The following is a 13705-nucleotide window of genomic DNA, read 5'->3' on the forward strand; positions in this document are numbered from 1 at the left end:
CTTTCATCAGAGAACTTACCGAAATTGGCCAACTGACCGCGACATGCAGGCGCTGATTGTATCAAAAGTCCCTCATGTTTTATAACATCGTATGTGTATCGCTGGCGTTGCGTCTCATTTGCATGTGTTGCGCGTGCTGTGTTTATCTATGTGATATGCACTGATGCGGCGTTAGGATAGCCAATCCCCGGATGTCACCAAGGTTCGCGATAATAATAATAATAAGGTTCCGTTGTGGCCCACCTGCAGCATCCCTCTCAGCCGTGGGTATTTGTTATGTGGCGCCGTTGATGGTAGGGGAGAGGGCCATTTGCCACTCTTGTTGCTCACTGAGAAAATTGTTAGTTCTTTCAACTGTATATTTGTGGAGAATAAAATGTCTTGGGCCAAAAACGCCAAGAAACCCCCAGTTTCAGACACTGGCTAGGTCGATCACGCGGATATCTTTCACGAGCTTGTGACTACGTATTGGGGCAACGCCCAACTCTTTCAGTGCTCACCACATGACCCAAGGACAAGAAGTTGCGTCTCTGGTGTGAACAATGGCGTATGGACGCTCAATCCGCCTGGAAAACCCATCCCGCATTCTCTGCCTATGTACCCTTGCACTGGTAGCACGTTTCGCGCGCACTTTGTGCGTTGATCTTGGCCACAGCCGTCACCATGCATGCGGTTGTCCCCAATGTACATGTCTGCGTGCTGCTGCACAGAGTCGCGTCAGAGTCAGAGTCAGAGTCACAGGACAGAGCGGTGTCACGCACTCCCGCGCTCGAATATGGTGGCTGCGTGGCAGAGGGACTTCTGGTGCTTCGCCACCGGCTGCTTCACTGTTGGCGGCAGCTCATGTTGTCTCGGGCGGCGACAGCTTCAGAGCGATCTCTTGCAGCTGCTGGGAGACGTTACCGAACACCCAGTCGATCCACATGCCCAGGTGCGTGTCCTCCTCTCCCTCCTCCTCGCCTGGGAGCACCCGGACATGTCGGAGGGCGTGCGACAGCTCTTGCACCTCCGTCTGTAACAAGGACCGCTGCGTTGGCGTCTCGATCAGAATGGAAGGCCTGTGAGCGGCACTGTGGTAGCGTCCAGTTGGCCGTTCGTGCAGGGGACAGCTGTTAGTTGTGTCTGCAGGCACACCTCGGTGCTAACGCGCCAACGCGCTGACAGGTGCGCCCTGTGCCAGTCCGTGTTTTATTCTGCACCATGGAAACCTTGCGCAACACCATTGTTTGTAAGAAGCTCTTTCATTGGTTTTAGTCGTAGGTAAGTTAGCGCGTGAATTAGCGCAAGTAGCGTTTTAATTAGTACCTTAATTATCGATTAACGTACTATTTTAATAAGTGTAGCGTAAATTAGCGCACCGCAATGAAAAGAATGGTGCAAAGCTTAATTTACCTTCCCATCAACCCCATGTTGCGTCCATGACGGCAATCACCTGGAGTTTGACGAATCCGTGGTTTACGGATTGTTCCAGCTTGACTACTTGGTCCATCATGTCGTTATAAGGGCTTAGGTCATAGTCAGTTCTGGGTTCGTTGCTTGGATGACATCTGGCGATGAAGGGGGTAACTTCTTAGCGCTGTGCTTGGATTGCCGTACCCACGCTAAAACCAGGCAGGCCGCTTCCTTGGCAACCCTTTCACGCTGCCAGCGCCGGCGAAAACAGCGCGTGGACTTTATGCGAATCCGTGGGGGTCGCAATCTGTCGTCAGAACGAAAGCAAACGAAACGAGGCCGGCGGACCGGCGAAGGCGGGTGGGCCGCGAGCCGGTGCCGGCCGGCGGTCCACTCACCCCTGCTCCAGCCGCTCGAGGATCGTGGCCAGTGCGTGACTGCTGGTGGCCCGCGCGTCCGTCTGCATGGCCAGGATGCTGTCGCTCTGCGCCTCCAGACGGGAGTGTACGTCGTTGAACCTCCGGAAGCGCATCCTCAGCGATGAGGCCAGAGACGCCAGGTTGACGTCTGCAAACAGCTGTCAAACTTAAGCACGTGGGCACTGAGCACGCTCGCATCGGTGGGCATCTGTGAGATGTTGCCATTGTGGCTTTTGGATACTTTCAGCTCACTCGACAGCCGAGGCTATGAGGCTTCACCTTCGTTTCGCCCAGGCAGGAAGAGTGGGCACCGCGGGGATCTAACCCCTTATCCTTGGTTTCCCAGACGAGCAGCTTCGCTGAGCTACGTGTACCCTTCTGTGAGCTGGCGGCCTTTTGTCGCAGCAGTCAGTTTTATGTATGTAACCAGTGGTCAGCGGTCAGCGTGCGAACAGCGTGCCCGGTAGACGTCTGCGAACAGCACTGAGAAAGCCAGGGCAGCCGGGTGTACGTCTTCGAGTGGACATCAGTCTGTAGTGTGTAGCTCGGTGCACGTTTGAACAGCTATCAACATCCCAGTAAGGTATGTCTACGGAGACTGGGGACAGAGGCGCTTCGCGGTCGGTCGTATAGCCTGATCCGGGAAGTACAGCTAGAGGCCGGCATCAGGAGCATCGCATCGATTAACAACCGCACGCTCCAAGGACCTGCCGCCCTGAAATGTCTGCTAACGTCGGAAGGACCCACCACTGTGGATGCCAGTCCTGTATGAACACATCTACGACATGGAAACGCATATCCCAGACACCTGGGCATGGTGGCCAAAACTGAGGCGGGCGGGCCGCCAGACGGCCAGTTCGGGCCGACGTCCACTGGGCACGCTCTGGACGCGTGTTGATGTAGCCCGCACCGCCCACCTACCCTGAACGTTGAGCTCCTCCCTGAAGCGGCAGTGCATCCAGCTGAGGCCGTCGGCCAAGTGCTGCTCGACGCGATCAAACTGGTCCAGCACGTGCTTTAACTCCGCGCTGGTCTGGCGCACCACCTGCGGCACACGCCAGCTGGACACGGCCGGAAGTTCGCCCGCTTTGTCGGTGATCGCAGCGGCACGCCACGGAGTACACATACACGCACACGCACACACACGCACGTTCAAGCTATCTTTTCGGGAGATGGTGTCGCCGAGACGCGGTTGTGATGGCCAGCGAGATTCTGAGTTGTGCAGACGGACATGACTGGTATGACGACGGACATACCAGACCGCCTGCAGCACTGCCATAGGCAGGTGAGTGTCCTCACGTGCAAGTGAAACAGCGGGTGTGCGCTATTGTTGAAGCCACTGGGGCGTTATGGCGTAGCATCAGGAGGCGCCCTCCGCTCCGCTGCCGCCCGTTCCTGGCCGCCGTCCGCCGGCTGGACGGTGCCGGGGTGGGGGCACGCTCACCTGGTACTCGCCGCGCCGCGGTGCCCTGCCGCCGTCCGCCGGCTGGACGGTGCCGGAGGGGGCCGCGCTCACCTGGTACTCGCCGCGCCGCGGTGCCTTGCCGCCATCCGCCGGCTGGACGGCGCCGGAGGGGGGCCACGCTCACCTGGTACTCGCCGCGCCGCGGTGCCCGGCCGCCGTCCGCCGGCGTGCCGGCCGCGCTGCCGCCATCCGCCCCGGCCGAGCGCTGGCGCCGACCGTGGGCGCGCTCGTCGCACGGCCAGCGGCGCCGCAGGTGAAGCAGGCTGGCGGCCGGGCGGCGGCGCCCGCGTGCCCCGCTGCCGCTGTCCGGCTCCTGCGGGCGGGGCACGGTCAGCGCTCCCGGCCGGGGCTCCGCCTTGAGCCGGCAGGCGGCGCCGTTTGATGACGTGCCCCCCACCTGGTACTGGCGTGCCGGCGCCGTCACGGCCGCCGCGCCTTCCTGCCGTGATCGCTGTGGCGCTGCTGATCTGGTTAATGCCCTTGATGCTCGTGACATTGGCAGTGTGGGGCGGAAAATGGAGTTACCTTTCCTGTTCACCCTTGCTCAATTTATTTGAAACAATCCACGAAATGGGCTTTACTGTTCCTCGTCAAACGATGAGGGGCACTCTGCACCTGGATTGGCTGTCACGCAGGACACCCAGGTATTACATTTATTTTTGCAGTCAGATGGAAACTAACAGCATGCCACACAGGTATAACAGAGATCTTGACGGCAGGCTTTCCTCACATTGTATATATGGCAGTCTTAAAAACGCTCAGTGCAGTGATCGTGCTTAAAGACGATGGCAGGCGATTCCATGCAGAGGCTGCGCGATATGAAATGACGCTCTGTGTCGAAGCGAGTCTGCGCTTGCAAAGATGGAGACTGCCCGTGTCAGAGGTACGCGTACCACGCGAGGACTCGGCGGCGCGCCTTGTAAACAGCGCGCGGATCTCGACGGGTGCGCCCTCCTGCGTCCATACCTTGAAACCTTTTACTGCGTCACCATGCGCCACCAGGGTCGCGGTCCTTGGCCATCCAAAAGAGTGTTTGGAGCCGGGGTAATGTGGAAGTCCAGTGGTGATCCAGATCCAGTGATCTTAGTCGCGAGGTCGGTAAACTTAGTTTTACTTAGTTTTACTGACTTAGATCGGTAAACTTAAGTTTTATGCGACTGATCATTGGCAGCCTCACTTATCACGCGAAGACAATGCCCTGCATTAGGAAATACGTATGTTTGAATAAGAATTCTGATGACTTCCGGCTAGGAGTAGTCCCAAAATCTGTGCGGAGAGACAAGGATGCTGTTGCATGATTGAACTTCGTGTTTGACTTGCGCTCCCGAAAGCAAGCCTAACTCCACCATGGCACCTATAATTTTGATGGTTTGGAAAGATAGGCCCGGACCGCCAGGTGGCGCACAGTTCAGGTGCAAAGGATCGTATATTGAAACGAGGCGGCGTTTTGCCACAGATCCAGACAGGTGTTAGTGAACGAAATGATGAGAATCGGACCAATGACCGAGACGTGTGGCATGCCTCACAACTTCGGCAGAGGGAGCTGCCCGCCCCGCCAGCTTGGTGGGGAGGACGCCATGGTCGACACTGTCGAACGCCCCTAGAAGATCAATCGTCACCGACGATATCAATCCGTTGTCGATGTTCGTGCCCAGGCGCACGACATCGCCGAGCACGGTGGCCTCGGCTGAGTGACATGGCCTGTGCGGATACCGGGATGTTCTCAGCAGCTTGGCCGGGTGTATGTAGCTGGCCAGTGGGCTGCAAGTTACGGCTGCAGCATTCGGCACTCATGGTGCAATTAACACTTATCATCGCGTGACAGGGAGGCACACTCACAATCATCTGGCGAACACTCCTTATGTCGGAGGTGACGTTGGTCTGGAAAGCCTGTATCTGCCGCTGCATCTGTTCCACTTGTTTCTCAGTGTGTTTTAAGATACCCTGCGGAAATGATAGGTGTTAATAAAGCAGCATATGCGATGGGCGATTTTCCACAGATGGATGGCGGGGTATTGAACAAGTGAAGATGAATGCGATTGATGCTGCGGTCATAACGCATTTGGTTATCGACTTTGAACCGAGGAAACCCCTGCGAATTCCATCAAACCGCGAGCGCATCTGCACTGGGTTTGCCAACATCTTTCCATCTTGCACTTTTGAAAAGATGTCGAGATCCTGCGGATGTCAGCTGCGGCCGCTGTTTGAATCACGTTCTACGGACGACCGCCAGCGTGAACCAGCGTGTCAGCGCTGCCAGCGCTGCCCTCTGACCTTGAACTCATGCTTCATACGCGCCATAGTTTCAGTAGTGTGGCCCAGCTGAGTCAGCAGCCTGTCCGTGTTCTGGTCCTGCATGACGTTGTGACGGATGAGCACCTGAAACGGCGGCGAGCGTCGCGTGACTGACGGCGGCGAGCGTCGCGTGACTGACGGCGGCGAGCGTGGCGTGACCGACGGCGGCGAGCGTGGCGTAACCGACGGCGGCGAGTGTGGCGTGACCGACGGCGGCGAGCGTGGCGTGACCGACGGCGGCGAGCGTCGCGTGACTGACGGCGGCGAGCGTGGCGTGACCGACGGCGGCGAGCGTCGCGTGACTGACGGCGGCGAGCGACCGGCGGTGGCAGCGCGTCCTGGACTCAGTGCTCCGTCGCCCGGTCTTGTGTGGCCGTGTCTGCCGCTGGCTGGGGTGTGATCCACAGCGCCAGGGACGCCGCTCCCGACCGGCAGAGGCGGAGCTGCCAACTGGCCGAGTCTAGTCGGGACGACAGACGGCGTGTGTGTGGCACCGCTCCTGGGCCCGCCCGGCCCGGCCGCGACCGGTCGGCGCCAGTGCGCGATACGACCGGAGAAAACGCGTGTCTCGGATGATGCTCTTCGCCCACCGTCAGCGTGTTGCCACGCTGCCACGTGGTGCGACAAGCCAGGCAGGGTAGCTGCGACCGGCCACACGTCACTGTGTTAGGCCCTATGAGGTGCGGGGAATTTCATGTTTCAGTTTGGCGGAATAATTAATGCGAGGCATTACTGTTACAGATGGAGAATTGTTTGAACTGCCGGGCTCCATAGCTTGACCAGTTATTCAATTCGCGATCCCATGTTTGTTTAACCTCGCTGTGACTGTTGGGCCGTTTTGGGCAACTCCATCGAACGCCGATGCGCAGCTGCGATGAAGAAGCTTCCACCCAACGCTCTATCGTTGTGTGTGCACCATCGCTGGCTGGTTAACACGCGTTCGGGCGAGGAGGGTGGTCAAGTTCCCCCCCCCCCCCGAAGGCTTTTCGAGAATGGTTTCCGAACGGCGCAGCGCAGCCGTGCCAAATTTTGCATAGCTGTAGACAATTGAGTGGCGGATCGCCTGATGTAAAAATGTAGATAAACCTTGTAAGATCGCTGACTCATGGCAGGTCAAAGTCAGGCCACGGTTTCAGCAAAGGCAATTTCTAGAAAATTGTTCAATCTGATGCAACAACGGAATGTTTGGCGAAGCCATACACCTTTGAGATGCTTTCTTAGGCAGCACAAATATTGAATGAGCAAATTACGTTCACCTAAGGTCAGGTATAAAGGCCAGACCAAGGTCAAAACCAACCTGTTTTATTGCTCTAGGGCTTGCTATATGAGATAGTTTCTGGTGCTCATTTCAGATTTATTCATAGCAGGAGCCGCATTATGCACCTTTCATTGACGTCTGAGAGGTAAGAATATGTCATTGACTTAAGATGGCCCAGGTCGACGTTTTGTTTTTAGGAACATTCTGTCCAGCGTAATCTTTGTCGCTTATTCAAATACAAAACTCAGAGCAGTCTTGCATGGGTTTTGGTCACCATGACTTTCAAAAGATCAAACAAGGTCACTGACCTTAAATGAACTTGTGACCTTTTGCTTAGAAACAGTTATCTAGGTTCTGGGGGCACTTTGGAGACCAACTTGGAATTTGACCTTGGTTGACCTTATCTGACCTGAGGGTCATGACCTAGGAACCTCAAATTTTGGCCTAAGTGAGTCCACGTACAGGTCAACACATTCTGTAAATTTGGTGTTTCTAGCTTTCTTAGTTCCCGAGATCTCAGGGGGGTCAAATTGACCCCCCCGAGCGAAAGGATTTAACTGGCCACCCGGGCGCGTGTTAAACGATCCATCAGTGCGTTCCGCGGTGAGACTTCGTGCGCACATGCGGGACAACAGCGATGGTTTTTGTTTTGTTTTGGTAACGACCTCCAGCCGTAGTATGGTGAACCGGGAAAGGCCTTCAAAGGCCATCATGTTACTATAGACTAGAGATAATCACGGAATGCGTTGCATCAACATATCAGTAACATGCACACACATTTGGTAACGTTTCCAATAATTCACAACGTGGTTACATGTTTGGGCACGCAGCGGCCGGGGCTGTGGAGAATGCCGGTCACCTTGTTGTATATGTTACCACTCTGTTTAGTGATGGGAGAGCAGTACATGCACACATAGGGCGACAGACGGATCATAGCAGAGTACCGGTAGTGTAGTGATCTAGCAGCACGTCTGGGAAACCAGAGCCACGTGGCCCTTCCTGCCAGGATGAGAGACAGGCAACGTCATACAGCCTCAGCAGCTGAGTGCGTGGTAAATCTCCAATGATGACGACACCGGCGTTGATGCTGGCACCGAGTATTGCGTTAAACGCGAGGCATGTGATGTTGTTGGGCAACAATAGCCGCTTCAATGACGTCTTGCTGCACGGTTCAAAGAATGTTGAAACATTCGGAACAGTTACGCAGTGTAGGTTACGTTCGACGTGGCTCCAATCCGCCGTTATCACGGCGAAAATCATGTCTTCAAACTATGTAAAACCTGATGACGAAGAAAAGTGGCTGTAATTAACAAAAACATCCAGTCTGCTGTGGCCTCACATGAAGAGAGGAGCCGAGAAGAGGAGATCATTTGCCACGGGAAACCCTTATGTTCGGTTCCGTCACGCCGCAGCCTTCAGTTAGACAGGGGGAGGGCGGAGAGAGTCATCGGAGCGCCCCCGTCTGATTCCGCAGAAGTGCTGCGCTGCACTGGTCCGATGGGGCTGGATCACACTTGAGTGTGTCCTTTGATTGAGGGCCTGATGTGCTGACCAACGGCTGCTGCTGCCTATAGGGACTTCTCTTCCCCCATACCGGTCGGGATCTGGTCTGCCCTCCCTGATCTGGGTGCAGTGTACCGGTTGGGGTCAGGTCTGCCCGCCCTGATACGGGTGCAGTGTGCCGGTCGGGGCCTAGTCTGCCCTCCTGATCTGGGTGCAGTGTGCCGGTCGGGGCCTAGTCTGCCCTCCAGATCTGGGTGCAGTGTACCGGTCGGGGCCTGGTCTGTCCTCCTGATCGGGGCGCAGTGTGGCGGTCGGGGCCTGACCTGGATGCAGTGAACCGGTCGGGGCCTGATCAGCCCTCCTGATCTAGGTGCAGCGTGCCGGTCGGGGCCTAGTCTGCCCTCCTGATCTACGTGCGGTGTGCCGGTCGGGGTGGGGTCTGACCTCCTTGAGTCGGTTCATCTCCAGGTCGTTCTTGGTCTCGAGCCGTTCCAGTTGCAGCTCGATGCTTGAGACCTGGCGCTGCATGAGCGCCAGCGTGCTCTGCTGCGACCCGCGCTGGAAGGCGTCCATGGCATCCAGCCGGGCGGCCACCCAGCGCAGCACCTGCCGCACGAGCACGGTCTGCCATACACCGGCACAGGCGATCACACAGGCTCGGCCTGTCGCACAGATACCGACTGGCACGCGGGCAAGAACCGGCACACAGCTGCACAGGTTATATCACAGGTGCCCGCTGTCACGCGAACATTGGCGGACACATGAGCGTGGACTGACACATGGGCATGGACTGACACATGAACTTGGACTGACACATGGGCATGGACTGACACACGGACATGGACTGACGCACGGGCATAGGCCATTACACGGAAATGGACGTCCATGTGGACACTAACCATTGCGTAAACAGGGACCTACGCCCCGGACTTAGCTGTTTCATGGACAGACGGGGGTAGACCGTTACACTCACACTAACCCAGGACGGGTGTTCCTACCGACACAGGCGGACATACAGATGTGGGCCGATACACAAGCTGGGCAGGCCACCGCTCTAGGCTGTCATACGAACACAGACTGTCACAAGGATACAGACTGTCACACGGACGCAGTCCGTCACACGGACGCAGACTGTCACACGGACACAGGCTGTCACACAAAGACCGTCACATGGACACAGACTGTCACGGACACAGACTGTTACACGGACACAGACTGGCACACGGACACATACCGTCACACGGGCACAGACCGTCACACGGACACAGACCGTCATACGAACACAGACTATCATACGGGCACAGACCGTCACACGGACACATATTGCCACACGGACACAAACTGCCGCACGGGCACATACCGTCATACCGACGCAGGGCGTCACACGGGCACAGACCGTCACACGGACACAGATCGTCACACGACCACAGACAATCACACGGGCACAGACCGTCACACGGACACAGATCGTCACACGACCACAGACAGTCACGCGGGCGCAGACAGTCACGCGGGCACAGACCGTTACCAGACAGAGGACGTCAACAGCGAGCTGTCATACAAGCACAGAGGCACGGGTCTGGCTGTGCTCAATACCGGGGAACATGGCTGGACGACAACGGCGCCTGAACCCTTTTTCATAATTACCTGTTTAGGGTCTTAGGCTGTCACCAACAAAACATTTTTCACTCGCAAGGGAAGATGTGTGGCAACTTACTCCACGCTGGATATAAACAAGAATGTCCTTGAGTTCCCAGTTTTTCGTAATTATAAGTTACGGCTTTTTATGCTGGCATTCGAACCTTAATAAATCCGGGAAGCAAACAGCATACCGAGTAGGCATTGGCCATAGCGATAAAGCCCGACGTTTCAACCTGTGCTCAGAGTCACTCGTGAAGGCATAACGCTCAACCAGTGTCTCCTGGTTTACAGGAGGTGGATTATTTCGAGGATTAAAACGCAAAACTCATAATGGCATGACTCTCGGCCGGTAACAGTTAAGTTTTGCGACCCCCATAAGCATGAAGTACGATTAGCGTGCACTTGATATGAGATACCAAAAAAAGGTGTGGTTGTCGTGCGCACGCGGTAACTTAAGGTCTACTGAACACGTTTTTTTTAAAGATTTGATCCGAACTCTTTGAATGGATGGATTTCTGTGATCAGAGCTCACGCTAAGCATTGCTTGTTGTGCGAGCCCTGATCCCTACCATTCGGTCGCGCAATTCCACGTTAACGGCAGAATTTAGTGTCGAAAGCTTAACGTGCTGCAATGCTCGGCACAGCCCATCCTGCCCTCTGACGTCAACTGACCTTTAGCGCGACCGCTGCCACCGGCCGCAGGCCATATCTGTCAAGGGCAAATAGCGAGCGCATGAAGTGACTCGAAGCCACCCCGCGGCGGGTGGGTGGATCGGAAGGTAGGCGCTCTAAGCAGCTGAACCACGGGGAAGGACTTCGGCGCGGGGATTGTTGTCGAATTTAATTGACAATGACGTTGAAATTGATATTGAAGGCGTCCGCTACGGTACTATCGTAGCTTAAAAGACATGTATGCTTCTTCCGGCAACTTCCGGAACAGACTTGGACATAACGGCTTGGACAGACTTGATCGCTGCCCCCGCCAATGCAAATTAAAAACTGCTTGGCCGCGTGGGCGAACTGTGTTGGCACTGGTAAAGTAAGGATCTGGAACATGCTGTTCTATAACGTTCTAGGATGTGCTGCTCAGCTTGTGAACAGCGTATCGACAGTTTCGCAGTCGCTAATCGCAGTTAATATCTACGTAGCATCACGAAAGTTGTTTAGGTTGTAGGACTTGCGCTATCAGTAATCTGTGGCGGACAGGGGTCCCCGGACAGGGGCCTCCGGACGGGGGTTTCCGGACAGGGGTATCACTTTCTTAAATTGGTCGTGGGGGCGGGGGCTCAGCCGAAAAGGCTGACCTAAGCTTCCACCAAAGCATTATTTCTCCCCAAATTTCAGCCACTTGAATTTACGCCGTCGATATTAGAATTAAACAGTTTTTTCTTTTGTTTCGTAGATTCAAAATTGTTGTCCTGTGCAGGAACGACTTCCCATTTCATGTTCATGTGAGCTGCCTGTTTGTGAAAAGCTTAGAATGGGGTGTAATTCACAAACAAAATGTGAGCACATCTTGGTAAGGGACCACTGATGACTACCGCTGACGCCAATCATGTGGTAAAGCCACCACGGTCGCGATCATGCGACAAACACGCTTGCCACTGTCGGGAAAAAACATGCGGTGTCTTTGATCAACGGTCACTCTGTACTTTTAGAAGCTGCCACGTATTGCACTCAATCGTCCTTATCCCAATCCAAGTGTTATTATTGAAAAACTTGTCAAACATTTACAGACTGACTCATTAAGGCATTAGCATGCAAGAACATGAGGTACCTGCAGAATATTTTCTGGTACAAAATTACCATGATAGATCTTGTAATATGTTTAGGTTCTCATTGCTTAATATACCAATAGTTGGTATTGATTTGGCTGAGTATTCCCTCTGCTCAAATGCCCTGAGGGGGCTCAGAGGATCATTTGGTGGGGGAGACCCAGGCCTCCCGAAAGTATACAGAGTGACGTCCCTGGTGGCGGGTGCTCGAATGCCCTGAGGGGGCTCAGAGGATCATTTGGTGGGGGAGACCCAGGCCGCCCGAAAGTATACAGAGTGACGCCCTTGGTGGCGGGTGCGTCTGCACGTCCCACCGTCCCTTGAGAGACGTTTTGAGATCGTCTGTTCGGCCGCTGTGACCTGGTATGACTGGGTTTTCCGTGTTGGCAGTGGCATCCGGTCGGCCTTGTTTTCGCCTACGCCGTAGTTGTGCCTGGACATTCCTGCTAATGAATGCCTGACGTGGTGGACTGTTGCTGGCGCACCACGCCAAGGTACTACTCGCGCTGAGATCAGCCTCAAGTGGACCTTTCCGGTCCGTGGTCCGTGGATGGTCTGCAATGTCTGTGATGGCAACTCATCATCTATTGTATATTGCTCGCCCTTGCGGACTGTAGCTTGCAGCGTAGTTTGTACTTGGCCTGCGGTAACAGCGGCCGCAAATGTTGGCGTTTATGAACTGTGATGGCGCTAAGCGGCATGGGCTGTAGGTGACCTGCGTGAGCTGTCACGGCCGCTGGGCACGTGGCGATGGGTTGGTCTCTTCTGCCGGGTGTGGACGGCCTGTGAGCCATAGGTCGCCCGACTGCCGCTACCCTGGGCAGGATGGTTGGACCACCACTCCCAACATTCAGGGACTGGTGGGTGACAGGTCTCATGGGATACCATCGGCTTACCGGGCCTTCTAGCCCACGCGCTTAAAACGCATGCTGCGCCTCCGCGCGGATCCATGGGAGTGGTGCGCGTGATCATCACTGTACAGTTCCCCCGTGTACCTCTTCGATGTCTTGTGATGCCACCGCAAGGCCTGTTTCATTGCGGTTGTTAAGCACTTGGTTACACTCGCATGTGTCGTGGCCAGTTTGTGTACAATAACACCGGTCCACATACCGTCTCTAGCGGGCACACATTGGCAGACTGTTCGGCATCACCAGCGGCCAACTGTGTTCACGTCACGGCTTCACCAGCAGCCGACTATGTTCACGCCATGGTATCACCAGTAGCCAACTTCGTTCACGTGACGACGTCACCAGCACCCGGCTCTGTTCACGTGACGGCGTCACCAGCAGCCGACAATGTTCACGTGACGGCGTGACCAGCAGCCGACTATGTTCACGTCACGACGTTACCAGCAACCGACTATGTTCACGTGACGGCGTCACCAGCAGCCGACAATGTTCACGTGACGGCGTGACCAGCAGCCGACTATGTTCACGTCACGACGTTACCAGCAACCGACTATGTTCACGTGACGGCGTCACCAGCAGCCGACAATGTTCACGTGACGGCGTGACCAGCAGCCGACTATGTTCACGTCACGACGTTACCAGCAACCGACTATGTTCACGTGACGGCGTGACCAGCAGCCGACTATGTTCACGTCACGACGTTACCAGCAACCGACTATGTTCACGTCACGGCGCAATCAGCTGGTGGCCCGTTGCCACATCCGGCGCCACGGGGGCTGACCGTGATGACGTTTGATTGAAGGCCACGTCGACTACTTGGGTTATTTCGCCATGAACCCCGGATTGGGAGTAAGGGTTCAGCCTGAGCCCAGGACTGACGGCCAAGGTTTATATGTGGACCGCGGCCTGCAGGTCAGGGTTTAGCAGTGAACCCCGGCGTTCTGACGGTCAAAGTCCAGTTGTGAACCTCGCTGTGACGGTCAAAGTTCAGCTGTGACCCTCAAGTTCTCGGATGAACACTGACCCTCGGTCAGTGTTCATCTGTGAAC

At 55.6% G+C, this 13705-nt stretch overlaps 1 protein-coding gene and 1 long non-coding RNA gene across 2 annotated transcripts in view; one reads left to right on the forward strand and one right to left on the reverse strand.

Moving 5' to 3' along the window:
• Window positions 1-13705, forward strand: part of LOC119100260 (Golgi-associated PDZ and coiled-coil motif-containing protein) — a 31434-nt gene that overhangs the window by 2236 nt on the left and 15493 nt on the right. The window lies entirely within an intron of this gene.
• Window positions 1538-3443, reverse strand: LOC119100977 (uncharacterized). Its single transcript, XR_005094486.1, has 4 exons — window positions 3401-3443; window positions 2733-2856; window positions 1791-1959; window positions 1538-1547 (listed from the first exon to the last, which is right to left on the reverse strand). It is a non-coding gene; the product is annotated as an uncharacterized LOC119100977 (long non-coding RNA).

The sequence above is a fragment of the Pollicipes pollicipes genome, unplaced genomic scaffold (genome assembly GCF_011947565.3).
Source record: "Pollicipes pollicipes isolate AB1234 unplaced genomic scaffold, Ppol_2.1 Scaffold_4881;HRSCAF=5763_pilon_pilon_pilon, whole genome shotgun sequence".
In the NCBI taxonomy this organism is placed as follows: domain Eukaryota; kingdom Metazoa; phylum Arthropoda; class Thecostraca; order Pollicipedomorpha; family Pollicipedidae; genus Pollicipes; species Pollicipes pollicipes.